This window comes from Callorhinus ursinus, unplaced genomic scaffold (genome assembly GCF_003265705.2).
Source record: "Callorhinus ursinus isolate GAN/ISIS: 27379988/994484 unplaced genomic scaffold, GSC_fseal_2.0 scaffold38, whole genome shotgun sequence".
NCBI classification, from domain to species: domain Eukaryota; kingdom Metazoa; phylum Chordata; class Mammalia; order Carnivora; family Otariidae; genus Callorhinus; species Callorhinus ursinus.
The window spans coordinates 6,327,971-6,340,368 of record NW_027397100.1 but is presented as its reverse complement, the minus strand read 5'-3'; the positions used below and the strand labels follow the sequence as shown (position 1 = coordinate 6,340,368).

Genomic DNA, 12,398 nt, shown 5'->3' with positions numbered 1-12,398 from the left:
AAATACTCATGAAAGAAATTGAGGAAGACACAAAGAAATGGAAAAACGTTCCATGCTCATGGATTGGAAGAACAAACATTGTGAAGATGTCAATGCTACCTAGAGCAATCTACACATTCAATGCACTCCCCATCAAAATACCATCCACCTTTTTCAAAGAAATGGAACAAATAATCCTAAAATTCGTATGGAACCAGAAGAGACCCCGAATAGCCAGAGGAATATTGAAAAAGAAAAGCAAAGCTGGCGGCATCACAATTCCAGACTTCCAGCTCTATTACAAAGCTGTCATCATCAAGACAGTATGGTACTGGCACAAAAACAGACGCATAGATCAATGGAACAGAATCGAGAGCCCAGAAATGGACCCTCAACTCTATGGTCAACTTATTTTTGACAAAGCAGGAAAGAATGTCCAATGGCAAAAAGACAGTCTCTTCAACAAATGGTGTTGGGAAAATTGGACAGCCACATGCAGAAGAATGAAACTGGACCATTTCCTTACACCACACACAAAAATAGACTCCATATGGTTGAAAGACCTAAACGTGAGACAGGAGTCCATCAAAATCCTAAAGGAGAACACAGGTAGCAACCTCTTCGACCTCAGCCACAGCAACTTCTTCCTAGAAACATCGCCAAAGGCACGGGAAGCCAGGGCAAAAATGAACTATTGGGATTTCATCAAGATAAAAAGCTTTTGCACAGCAAAAGAAACAGTCCACAAAACCAAAAGACAACCGACAGAATGGGAGAAAATATTTGTAAATGACATATCAGATAAAGGGCTAGTATCCAAAATCTATAAAGAACTTATCAAACTCAACACCCAAAGAACAAATAATTCAATCAAGAAATGGGCAGAAGACATGAACAGACATTTTTCCAAAGAAGACATCCAAATGGCCAACAGACACATGAAAAAGTGCTCCACATCGCTCAGCATCAGGGAAATCCAAATCAAAACCTCCATGAGATACCACCTCACACCAGTCAGAATGGCTAAAATTAACAAGTCAGGGAACGACAGATGTTGGCGGGGATGTGGAGAAAGGCGAACCCTCCTACACTGTTGGTGGGAATGCAAGCTGGTGCAGCCACTCTGGAAAACAGTATGGAGGTTCCTCAAACAGTTGAAAAGAGAGCTACCCTATGATCCAGCAATTGCACGACTGGGTATTTACCCCAAAGATACAAATGTAGGGATCCGAAGGTGTACGTGCACCCCAATGTTTATAGCAGCAATGTCCACAATAGCCAAACTGTGGAAAAAGCCAAGATGTCCATCGACAGATGAATGGATAAAGAAGATGTGGTATATATACACAATGGAATATTATGCAGCCATCCAAAGGAACGAGATCTTGCCATTTGCAATGACGTGGATGGAACTGGAGGGTGGTATGCTGAGTGAAATAAGTCAATCAGAGAAAGCCATGTATCACATGAGCTCACTGATATGAGGAATTCTTAATCTCAGGAAACAAACTGAGGGCTGCTGGAGTGGTGGGGGGTGGGAGGGATGGGGTGGCTGGGTGATAGACATTGGGGAGGGTATGTGCTATGGTGAGCGCTGTGAATTGTGCAAGACTGTTGAATCACAGATCTGTACTTCTGAAACAAATAATGCAAGATATGTTAAGAAAAAAGAAAAAGAAGAAGATAGCAGGAGGGGAAGAATGAAGGGGAGTAAGTCGGAGGGGGAGACGAACCATGAGAGACGATGGACTCTGAAAAACAAACTGAGGGTTCTAGAGGGGAAGGGGGTGGGGGGATGGGTTAGCCTGGTGATGGGTATTAAGGAGGGCACGTTCTGCGTGGAGCACTGGGTGTTATGCACAAACGATGAATCATGGAACACTACATCAAGAACTAATGATGTAATGTATGGTGATTAACATAACAATAAAAAATTAAAAAATAAAAAATAAAAAAAAAGAAGGTCAGTGTTTCCTGACTAAGGCTTCTTCTGTCCATCCCTACAGTGAGCCATTACCTTCATTCCCTCTCCCGCCCCGCCTCCCCTCACCACCACCCCCTCCAAGTTTCGTTCTTTCAATCCACCCCGTGCACAGATGCTAGCACACAGATCTGCTCAGTCTACCTCCCTCTTTAAAAAAGCCTCTGGTGGTTCCCACTGATTTTAAGGTAAAACCCAAAGTCCTTACCCAGCCACACATGGCCTTTTACGATCTGGCCTTCTGCCAACTTTTCCAACATCTTTTCCATCCTTATGCCTTGAGTTCCAGACTCAGACTTTCTTCCTGTTCCCCAAACATTCCAGGACCCACCACCTTGTCTCTTGGCTCTTTTCTTGAGAGGGTTAGTTCTTACTTAAAAGAAAAACTATGGGAAGATGTTAATCCTTATCAGGGCACAGGGGAACATAAATCAAAAAAGGATCGTCTTTTCTACCAATAAATTGATAAACATTTAAAAGATTTAGAATATACAATGGTGAAGGAGGGGAAAGTTGTGCCTTACTCTGCTGGTAATAACATATCAACATTTAGAAGGCATTTATGCTTTGACTCCTGCCATCAGACTTCCATTTGAAGCACTCAGACAAATATAAGTGTAAAGCATGTTTACTGCAGCCTTATTTGTCGCAGAAAAAGTAAGAGACAATTTAAGTACCACCGTCCTCCACCCCGAAAAAAAAAATAAAGACCAGGCAAGTCATTTATGGCACATCCAAACTGTTGACTTCTATGAAGTTGTTAAAAAGAATGAAATAGATTCGTATGGACTGATTTGGAAAGATGAGCATGACATTTTGTTAATGCCAAGAAAAGTTTGTAAAATAGGATAATATGATCCCAGTTTAGGCAAAAGCTAAGAAAGGGATAAAGGGAGAGCTCTGGTATAGGACACAATATTTCTGCTGCTGGTGGGTTCCCCTGGGCAGTGGGAAGGCAGAATTGTGAGCAAATAGGAAAGGCTTTCACTTTATAGTTGCTCTATGATTCGCATATTTTCCCACAAGCACATGCTCCTTTTGAAATTAAAAGAAGATAGATATAATAAAAATAAAAAATAATTAATACAACTATTTAAAGGGCTCCAGGGCAAAGAGCAGTGACAATTGTTGCCGATAGTTGGTGAAGAATCAAGCTTCGAACATGTGAGATCATTCTGGAAGAGGGTGTCATGGGGGGCAGGGGGAGGCAGAGGAGGGCCATTTGCATGGGGCCTCAATCCAAAGAAGCCTGTAGGTTTCTAGCAGCACTTCCAGCAGCATGTTTGTGCAAAGGAACAGCAAGATGTCACAGAATTGACTGAGATCAAAATGTGAACAGGGTCTGGGCCCTCGTGAGGATCTCTCAGGACAGCCCGTCTCCCAGAACCCGTCATCTGGCCACTGCTGAGAGCTCTCAGCTCTGTCCCTGGCTCTGCTGGAGCCAGACCTTGTCCCTGCGCCTTCACCTGCTGGGAGCATCCCGCAGACACGGAAGTTGAAGATGAGCACCTGGGGAGAGAAGCGACACCAAAGGAAAATGAGAGGGAGTTACAGAGAAGAGTGTGGTGTGTGGACCTCAAATCCCCCTCTGAGTCCCACCGCCGAGTCTCCTGCCCAAGTCGTAGCGTGAGGAGGGGGAGAAGAACGGGAATGGAGGGGCTGCTGGTCGTGCTCTGTGTCGTGATCTGGGTGCTGGTCACAGCAGTGTGGTCAGCTTGAGAAAAATCAGCAGCTGGACACTTAGGACATGTGCATGTTTATATTCTACTTCAATGGAAATTATTTATAAAATAAACTCAATAAAATAGAAAGAGGTGTATCAATTAAAAACACACACACACAGAAGACAGAGTTTTCTCTGTCTTTAGATTCTTGGCGAGCAAAAGGAGAGGAACCTGAGCATCCTGGGGGTCCCAGCATCAGCAGAGGCCACAGCGATGATGGTGCTCCTGAGCCGCATTTGGAAATGCCTCTACATAGCTGTAGAGGCAGACACAGACACAGATTGAGACACAGGGGGATTGTACTCATATATTTGATGTTGATAAAAAAGTTCTGGAAGGGCACGCACTCAACTAAGGACAGTGGTTAGTTACCTTGAGTGAGTCATTTTTATGTTGTATTTTATTTGTGTCTTCATCATTTAGTTACTTGTCCAGCAAACGTGTTTTAAAATTGACTCTACAACACTGTAAAGCATCTTCTCTTCTTGCTTGTTGACAAACATTTGTACATCCTTTAAGAGTGTAGTACTGTCCCTGTGACATTTTCTCCGACTCCACGGTGTCGATCTTCCTAGAGTGTTGCCCTCCCACCCCCGACCCCCTGTCCCAGAATCGACCAGGGGGATGGTTAAGTATGCACATTCTTGGACCCCTCCTTCCCAGATTTTCTGAGGTCACATACCCGGGGCCTGTAAAGCTATTGTATTTTAAAGTGATTCTGTTGTTCACCATAGTTTGATAATTCAGGATGAAATAGCAAATTTCTCTCTTTCAGAGATGCCCTGGCTTCCTTATTACGTTCGTGCTGTGGCCCAGGGCATATTTTGGTCCCGTCTCTGCTTCCTCCACTAGACTGCCCCCGCTCCTTGAAAGAAATGATTACATCCAATCCAACTCAGTTTCCTCAGAGTCAAAACACAGGACCATGATATGAGGTGATCAATAAAGATGTGCTGAAAGAATGAATCAATCAATCAATGAATCAAACAATCTCGAGCATCACACAACCAACGAGTTCCCGAAGATGAGACTGTCCTGGTGGGTCCGGGGTAGACGCACACCTGGGCTTGGTTCAGGTATGTTTTTGTCACTCTGAGAAACTCTCCCCTGTGACCCGAGGTTGTTCTAGGTAAAGACAAGCCAGACTTGGGAACACAATAGGGAAACCCCAAAACCAGTGGAGCCTGCAGAAGAGTGACCCATTTATCCAGATGATAGGGTTCAGCTTCTATGAGCCGGGCTCTGCCTTCATTCACCCTAAAGGGACTGTGGCATAAATCATAAGCTACACAGTTCTCAAAGTTCGGGATTCCGAAGACCAGAAAGGCCAACCACCCCTAACGGTACAGAAACTTGCACCGTGGGGCCAATGACCTGGGTTCAATTCCTCGCTCACTTTCTAACTGCAGGTTTGTGGTTGGCTCCACGAGGAGCCTCAGTCTCTGTAAAATGAGAAATTTGTAAAATGAGAAAAACAATACTTAACTCAAAGGGTTGTTGCGTCAGATTAGATAATGCATGCAACAAATATTCCTCAAGCCTCTCCTGTGTGCCTGGTGTTGTTCCTAGTGCTAAGGAGACAGTTGCAAACAAAACGGGCAAAAAAAAAAAAAAATACCCTGTCTTTGAGGGGGTTAATTCGTGTAAAGCTGAGTCCCTCACACAAAACAGCCACTCCAGATGGCCACAGGAGACTTTACAAGAGACCTGCCATAAACAGGAGGCTTGAACCGACTCTCAGCTCCTGGAGCTAGGAAGCAAGACACTCAGGGAAGAGGTTAGCAAACGTCACCCCCGGATCCTTGGCAATGGCCAAAGGGGTCTTGTCAATGTCCAATAAACAGAAGCTTTAAAACTGGCAACTCGATTCGGCTCAGCTCACCCTGGTGGCACCCAGAGATGGGGAGAAAGAGGAGAAATGGGGCTGTATAAACAGAGCCCCGAGAGACAGAGCCCGATGCCAAAATGTGCCCAAGCCACAGCAGCGAGGGTTCGGCGAACTCCCCTGGCTCTGCTTCTTGGAAATAAGCATTTCCCTGTTGCCAGAAGAAAATAAACTTAAACAGGAAAGTGCTTCATGATTCAGTCACTCGGGGGCCTTGGAGGTACAAGTGGGTTTGAGTACGCAACTGTGGCTTTGCATGCACCCAGCACGTGGGGGAAGAAGCAGGGCTTTCCTAGAAGTGAGCGTGGGCTGGGTGTGCGTGTGTTTGTGCCCGGGTCCTGTTTCGTGTGCATACGCTCATGCGTGCCTCTGTATGTGTGTACACGTGTTCATGGGCGTGTCCATGTTCGTCTCACGTGTGTGCTCACGTGTCTGTGCCTCTGTGTGCTTTTGAGTTGACTTCTGAGGATCTGTGTTTGCAACAGCCCCATGCGTCCGTGTGCCCTTATGTCTGTGAGTGCGGCCGTGGGCAGCTGATGGGTGTGTGTCTGTGAAGGTGTGCTTGAGGGAGGAGCAGGGAGAGGAGGAGAGACGGAGATGCGAGGGCAGGGTGCGGTCCAGAGCCTGCCGGGAAATGGGGGTGTGTGCCCGGCAGGGACTTAAGGAGTTCCTGTCACTGCCAGGGTTGTGGTGAGGAAACAGCCACAGGGCGTCCAGACAGGGCCTCTGGAAAGGGCCTTTGGGCTTGCTCAGACCCGGCGGCTGCTCCGGCCTCGGGGACTACGAAAGCCCAGGGAGGTGTCCGACGGGCTCTCTGTGGCCCCACCCAGGGGACCTGACCCAGCGAGTCCCCAGCACAAGCACTTAGAGTCAGGGGAATCGTGAGACTACTTGTCTGCCCCTGACTGTGGGAACTAAGACTCTCGAATAGGGGAACAGAGATGCCCCAACTCCCAGGCACTGATCAGGGCACCGAGGAAAAGAATAAGCCCTCGAACCCAGCCTGTCCCTCGGGTCCTCGTGGTGGGTCATCAGCAGGGAAACTGTGTGTGTGACACTGTGCATGCTCCAGGACCCCCTACCCACCCACCCAAGAGGGCTGCACCCAGGCTTAACAAGGAAGAAGTTATTCCCACGCAGGAACTACAATGCTGGAAGGGCTGCCGTCAGCTGAGGGAACCAGGCCGCCCAGGGAAGAGCTTCTGGAGAAGTGTGGCATCAGAGTGACCATGGACGGAGACAGGATACCTGCCAGGTGAGAAAGAATATCCCCCGAGAGGAGGTGTAGGCAGCCGGAACCCTGCCATCTGGGGAAGCATGCAGGATTTCAATCAAAGAATACATGTCCCCTCTGATGGAGGCAAGTGTCCTGGGACTGTCGCCCAAGCCCAAGCCGGGAGGGCCTGCAAAGCAGTTTGAGAGGACGGTGGCCCTGTGTCCCCAACGGCTTGCTTCCTGGGGGCTAAGCGGCCCCCTGTTGTGGCTTCCTCGGGTCAGTTTCTTCTGAAGCCTCCCTGAGCCTCCAGCATGTGCACCCCCACCGAGCAACCCAGAGCTGCCTGTGGAGAAAGGGTCTGCCTGCCTTTGGTCCCTGAGCTCAAGCATGTAGGAGGAGTTCCAGTTCTGAGACCGACGGCTCTCCACCCCCAGCCTGGGATTTTCTGACGGGACTCCACTGTGGTGTCTGTTTTCAGTGAGAAGGGCCAGCCCAGGGCTTTAAATGTCAAGGTGGGTATGGGAAAAGATGGCCATCCTCCCACCTGCAGGGAGGGGCACTCAACGAGTATGGGGTGGAGGATCGAGGCTCCGACTTGTCCAGGAACACCCAGACCACGCTAGCCAGCTGAAGCCCACAGAGCTCACCCCTCGCCCCACCACCTCACCCCCACCCCCGCCAATGCCGTGACCCATCCTCGGCCAAGATACCCCATTCCTTCCGACTGGCCGATTCTGTTTTAGGGCCCCTGGAAGCCCCATGCGTGTCTGCCTAGGATTCCGAGCTCAGAAAGAATTGGAACTCAAGCCTTGACCAGAGATGGCCCAGCGCTTCGATTTCTCCTCTACATTAGTCCTTCCAGAAAACACCGTTAGAGAGAGCCTGAGGCCAGGGACATGGTCATTTGACTCTCACTGCATACCAATTACAGTCATCAGGAAAAGAGAGAGAGAGAGAGCTGCACCCTGGCACTGAGACGGGCGAAGGGTGGGGAGCATGAATTATGTATTACACGAGCAAGAGAGATAAGAGTGGAATGGGGGAAATCATAACCCTATTAATAATGGAAGTGCAGTTTGTAAACTCTCCACCAGGAATAATTTGCATTGCAATATAAACAGGGGGTATAACACAGAGCAGCCGGCAATGGAGCTCCAGTAAAATGTAAAAGCCACCATTTCAAACATTAAAAGTCATGATTAAATTATAAGAATTTGTTCAGCGATTGTATAAGGAGAGGGCACGTGCTCTGACTCCACCGGAGCGCAGGGTCAGCCCTGCCTCCCCGCGTCTGCCGGGAGTGTGAACCAAGGGCTCGGGTCCTTGAGACCTGGATGGGTATTATTACCAATCCTTCGCCACTGCTGGTGTTGATGAGGACTTTGGATGCACACCGTTTGGAGCCTGTCACTTGTAACTGTTCATTGATTCTGGAAACAGCCCTGGGAGGGAGCCTCGACGGCAACTCCATGGTGAAAATGAGAACCCGAAGCCCATGGAAGTTAAATGACTTGCACTGGGCCGCGCTGTTGGGGCATCGGGCGTGTTGTGGTTGATGCGAACCCAGACATGGTCACCTCTGTGCTAAGCCTCCACTGCCCCTCTACCTCTTTTGTAGCTACTCAGGTGCCCCTTCGCGTGCATCTCAAACAGGGCTGGTGGGATGGAAAATCGCAACCATCCTTTTTAAAAAATAATTTGGTGGCAGGTCTGGAGCTTGGTCGACCTTTGATCGAGCCGCCCTCCGTTCCTAGGAAACTCTCTGAAAAAAAAATATATCACTATGATCTTTATTAGCTATCGAAGTATGTTGTGATTATTAGCTATTTATATACAAAATCTTTGGGTATAGAGATCATTTTTATTTCCATGTTATCATGTGGAAAATGTGGAAACAGCCCAAATGTCCAATAATCGTCAAATGGATGAGCAAGCCACGGTGAATTGCCCCCCAAAGGAGGACAGTTGATAAAGAATTCGTAATAACATGGAAAACGCACTTGTGAAGTGAAACGAGCAAGATCTAAAAGGATACACTCACTATGAACTCAACTGGGTAAAACAATCCATAGGAAAGTATGGACTGGTACACATAAGATTAATAATCGTCGTCCCTTTATGTCAAAAGTATGGCTAGGTTTTTTTTTCTCATTTATGTATTTGCAAGGTATCTACAATAAGCACGCCACTTTTAAAGAAGGGAAAGACTATATGCGTGTGTGTGTGTGTGTGTGTGTGTGTGTGTGTGTACCCATACATATATGTCGTGTCCATTTGAAGGAGAACTCGCCACCTCAACTGTAGACACCAAACAGAATGGGAACAGCCCTCTGTATCCCCACCTTGTCATCTCCATCCCACAAATTCCTATGGTCCCCACTATCCCAAAAGCTTCTTGCCCTCTGTGATCAGCTCCCTCACTAACCTGCCAGCTCAGAGCCTCCTGGACCAGAGGATGGGGCACTGGTCCTCCACACCACTCCATTTCTAGAAACATTACCAATGGGCAAGCACCTGCCATCACATGTCTGTAGAGCTAGAATTTGCAATCGGTGCTGACTGCCAGGCAGACAAGGCAGGCAGCCTTCCCTAGGAGCCGGAGCTCAGGGCGCCTGCCCTCGTGGTGCAAAGGCACAGTGCTGGCTCTACACGAACCACCTGGCTCTGGGATCCCAAGTAAGTCACCTGAGCTCCCTGCACCGCAGTTGCCCCGCCTATCAAATGAGAGTTTGGAACTTTCCTACCACCAGCCTGTATAAACAGAGGCTCATGTGAATGTGAACTATTTTAATGCAGTTCCAGAGCATGCAAGTGCATGGTGACAGAGGGCCCAGCTGCCTGGGCCACTTCTGCAGCTGGCTGCAGAAAGTGGGGGCCGCTGAGCCGAAGAAAGATGGCACAGCAGTGGGAGACGATGGAGAGGCTCGGGCAGGGCGGCGGGGCTCCCGGCCCCCAGACTGACCAAACTGTTGCCACCTGGAGCAAACTCAGCTGAACTTTCTCCCCAAGGGTTGCTGCCCCACCCAGTGTCCTGGGAGAAAGGGAGACCCTAGCAGTGGGTGGGTCATGCCTCCCCTTGGTGGCTGATAGAAGCAGGGAAGGTCGCCTGGCTCTCCAGGATGGGAGAATCAGGATGCCACCGGCCCGGGGACCTAGGAGCCCCCAAATTGCCAGGAGGGCTCAGAGACTCTGAGCTCAGGTTGTGGGGGGGGGGGGTGCTGGCAGCCAACTTCACTCCGCCACTGTCCTCAGCACATTATTGACATTCCAGAGAGGAGAGGCAGAGAATTAATTTCATGCTGACTTCCTCCCCCCACACCCATGCCTCCCCTGCCCACACAATCCCCAGCCAAGTCCAAATGAGGGTCTGCGTCTTGCAAGAAGACAAATGATCACAATTAGGAAAAGGTTTCGAGGCCCCCACATTCCATTCCTCCATCCATTCCTCCCCAGCATCCCGGTGACACCATGTCCCCAAGGGCCGGACACGGGCATGCAGTTGGTGCCCAGTAAATGTGTGCTGTCTCTGAGCCACATGGATGTTCTCTTAGCTCTGCTTCCCTGAGCCTCAGCCAAGAGAACCTCTCTTTCCATTCCTGACTCCTACCCCTTTGACTTCACCCATCCTTTTTTATACTGTTTGTCGCATCCTAAATGGTTGTAAGAAACATTAGAGGAGATTTTAAAGGTTTTTCTCATCACTTAACATCAGTCATTCAAATAACTATCTCTACTGGCTGGCTTCGGAAGGATAAAAGCATAGTCTTTGCGTTTAAGAGCTTTGATACCTGAATGAGAAAGAAAAACGGTAAGTTGTATGGGGAGGATCGAGGGAAGAGAAAACAGCTACCAAGCGCTCATGATGTCCCAAGCACTACGCATTGCGTATTATTTCATTTACCCATAATAATAAGCTCATCATTGTCCCCCTGTGACATATAAGGAGACTGAGGCTTGAGAATTGACGTCACTTACCAAGTGTAGATTGCCTTCTCCCTGCCTGGCAATGAATACTGGACCTTGGATACTTCTAGGGTAATCTAGAGCCTTGCTACTCAGAGCGTGGTCCATAGACCAGCACCAGCCTCATCTGGGAGCTTGTTAGAAATGCAGAATCTCAGAGCGCATCCTAAACATATTGAATCAGATTCTGCATTTTTTTTAAAGATTTTATTTATTTATTTGACAGAGAGAGAGCGGGAGCAGGAGGAGGGGCAGAGGGAGAGGGAGAAGCAGGCTCCCCACTGAGCAAGGAGTCCAATGCAGGGCTCGATCCCAGGACCCTGGGAACATGACCGGAGCCGAAGGCAGATGCTTAACCAACTGAGCCACCCAGGTGCCCCTGATTCTGCATTTTAATAGATTCTTAGGTGATCTGTTTGAGAAGCGCTGGTCTACAGCATGGTTCTCCGTCTTCAGAGTGCATTCCTGTCTCCTGGAGGTGACACCGGTAGAGAGTTTCCGACTCAGGAGGTCTGGGGTAGGAACCTGAGAATTTGCATTTCTACCTAGTTGCTAGCAGCTGCTGCCACATGAAACCAGAGATGGCATTGTGAGAAGCCCGAATCTAGAAACATCCCTCATAGCTCCAACCATTCATCCTTTCTTCCATGCATTTAATGGGCTCATGTTGAGATCCTGCTATGCACCACTTGGCACCATTGCTGAGTCACTGGGGGTTCAGACGTGAGAGAGGGTCCCAGCTCCTGCTCCAGCAGAGGAGACAGACAGGATAGCCACTAAGCGTAAGCCGTCCCTCCGTGCTGATGGAATCTGGGTGCTATGGAAGCTCTAAGAAGAAGATGCCAGGGGAGTCTGGGGGCTGAGGAGAGAAGGCACCATGGGAAGCATTTGCACTTAGGTCACCAAGAAGCTGGAGGATCTCTTTCCTGGAAGTTCATGAGAGGGTAGAGTTGTTTTACCCACCGGGCATTATAAACTCAGTGCTTGTGGGATTATGCAAGGGCCTCCAAAAACATTAGGACTTTTCAAAATACAGCTCCAATATTCTTAGAAAAAAATTAAAACGGAAACAAATGTGCATTAAATGCCTGTAAAATGCTCCAAATGGGCACTAGTGAATGCAGCTCAATAGTCTGAGATGTGAGTGCATTTTTAAAATGTTTTTGATGATGGAGGAAGGGACCTCCAAAAGCTGGACACTCTCAAACCTACAAATACCCTCAACTTATCGCACAGGAGGTGGCAGCCCCAGGAGGGAGGGAGGGCGCGCCACCAACTCCACACTGCCTCGCCTGTGAGGGTCTCCTACTGACAGTGTCCCAGGGGCTCCCAGTGGCAGGAGGGAGCTGCCTTCAGCATCTCCTTCTGCTTTCAGCCCCACTGTACTCGTGACTGATGCTGTTTGTCACTCGTCACCAAGGGGCCATGGAGAAAGCTTGCCCAGGTGCCTGTCAGAGTCCAGGGACGGCCATAGGTGCTGACACCTTGTCACAGTGTCACTGCAACCTGATTTTATTGGCCTTTACATGCCGCTGCCCAAAGAGACATCAGGAGACGCTGGTGGCCAAGAAAGGGGGTCCCAGGAGCCCTGGCTCAAATCCCTCTATCGGTCGCAGGCAGGAGGGTAGTCACAGGAAAGCAGAGAGGGGA

The 12,398-nt window shown here is 48.9% G+C and overlaps 1 long non-coding RNA gene across 1 annotated transcript in view; it reads left to right on the top strand.

Annotated features, from left to right (window-relative positions):
- The window catches only part of LOC112827028 (uncharacterized), a 10,398-nt gene extending 5,748 nt beyond the window's left edge, over window positions 1–4,650 (top strand). The window contains exon 2 of the long non-coding RNA XR_003209137.2: window positions 4,460–4,650. This is a non-coding gene — a long non-coding RNA (uncharacterized lncRNA). The remainder of the gene's footprint in view (window positions 1–4,459) is intronic.
- Window positions 4,651–12,398: the final 7,748 nt, after the last annotated feature.